Genomic DNA, 1,845 nt, shown 5'->3' with positions numbered 1-1,845 from the left:
GGGAATCTGTGATTCTGGGGCGGAGTCAGTGAATTAACTCCTTCAGTGTTCGAGCTGCTGGTGGAGTTCAGAGTTAAGAAGTAAAGAGTTATTGATTCCATTTTAACACCTCTAGATTTGATACGTAAACACTTTGTTTTAACACTGGATTTAACTACTAATAATATACATCCCAGAGTTACATAAACAGAATGTGACTCTATAAGTGTAAAATTAACTCTGCTTTTGCACAAAGTCTGCTAACACCAAAACATTTAACACTTTTGAATTTGCTGTGTAGGCTAGACTTTTGTAATTCTTTATTATCTGGACGTTAGCTTCTCTCCATTGGTTCTTTGTAAAATTCAGAAGCTCTCAACAACCAAGCTCCATCTTATATTAAAGATCTTATTGTTCCATATTTTCCTAACAGAGGACTTCGTTCTCTGGCTGCAGGTTTACTTGTGGTTCCTAGAGTTTCTGAAAGTAGAACGGGAGGTAGAGCTCTCAGTTATCGGGCTCCTCTCTTGTGGAACCTACTCCCAGTTTCTGTCCATGACACTGACACCATGTCTGCTTCAGGCTTAAGTCTTTCCTTTTTGTAAATCCTATAGCTATGATTGGGTTTCCTGAGTCATCTCTCAGTTCTGCTGCTATAAGCTTAGATTTCTGGAGGACATCCTGACCACATTTCCTCACTTTGCTTCAGTCTTTACTCAACTCTCCATGTCTCCATGTCGTCCCATAGAAACCACACCTGGACCAGTCATTCTGTGTCTCCTTCCTGTCCTCTCTGACCCCAGCCAGCTGAGGCAGATGGTTGCCCACCCCGAGCCTGTTCTGCTGAAGGTTTCTTTCTGTTAAAAGGGAGTTGTTTCCTCCCCACTACTGCCTCTCTGCTGCTCAGGATAGGGGATTGCAATGAAGATTTGATGCTATCTGCTGGCTTCCTCAGATAGACAACTTTTACTAACTGGTATTTCATAAAGTACTGTATTTGAGTGTATTGTATTATAACATTGGATGACTTTTGTTGTGAATTGGCACTGTATAAATACATTGAATTGAAGCTGTGTGGTCACAGGACTAGGTTTATGTGCAGGAAAAATCAACATTTTAGAATCATCGATTGCTGCTTAAAAATAAAGAGTGAATTTACAATCATGGGCATGTTTTTAGTCACCATTGTGTGATATTGTTTTGAGACAGTTCAGTGCACATTGTGGCCACCTGTTCTCACTGTTTCTCCTTGGTGCTAAAACCACAGTCTTTGGAATGGTGCAGTTGGCTGTTTGTTTGTTTTGTTTTTTTTTTTCCTCTTTTGGAGCTGGAAAACTGCACAGATCAGCAGGCGAAATCCGAGCTTTACTAAAATGACTTGAAATGAACACAATTTACACTAAGTCTTAAGTCAAACAGGCACTAATGAGCTAAAAGAGCTGAAGATTCTTCTGAAAATCTGTAGAATGCGTCTGATTTGGCTGCCACGGGCTTTAATTGGCGCGCTGATGAACATCGCACTTCTAATCTTGTACATTTTCCCCTTCCCCTTCACGTGTTGCTGCCAAAGTCAGACTGCTTTTCTTCGAGTCGAAAAGGCGAGCGACGACTCAAAGAAATGCCAGCTCTCTCCTTCTATCTCAGCCCTTTCCTCTCGCTCTCTCACTCACCCACCTCCCCCCTCCTCCTACTTTCTCCGGCGCCCGCCGATGCGCTCCTCGTCTCCAAAGCCCCGTCTCCACAAGCATGTCCTCAGACATGCAGCCACGGTGCGATGAAGCGGACCAAAAGACGCCGACAGCACAGCGCGCGTGCAGGTAAGCTCATACCCGAATGCCCCCCCCCCCCCACCGCCCACGCGCCCCC

General features: G+C 44.2%; 1 protein-coding gene across 1 annotated transcript in view; it reads left to right on the top strand.

Annotated features, from left to right (window-relative positions):
* The first annotated feature begins 1,301 nt into the window (after nucleotides 1–1,301).
* The window catches only part of chrm2a (cholinergic receptor, muscarinic 2a), an 89,365-nt gene continuing 88,821 nt past the window's right edge, over nucleotides 1,302–1,845 (top strand). The window contains exon 1 of the mRNA XM_017411638.3: nucleotides 1,302–1,796. The gene's annotated coding sequence lies outside the window, so the exon portion shown is untranslated. The remainder of the gene's footprint in view (nucleotides 1,797–1,845) is intronic.

This window comes from Kryptolebias marmoratus, linkage group LG18, assembly GCF_001649575.2.
Source record: "Kryptolebias marmoratus isolate JLee-2015 linkage group LG18, ASM164957v2, whole genome shotgun sequence".
In the NCBI taxonomy this organism is placed as follows: Eukaryota; Metazoa; Chordata; class Actinopteri; order Cyprinodontiformes; family Rivulidae; genus Kryptolebias; species Kryptolebias marmoratus.
The sequence above is the reverse complement of the archived record's forward strand: the minus strand, read 5'-3'. Positions and strand labels throughout refer to the sequence as shown.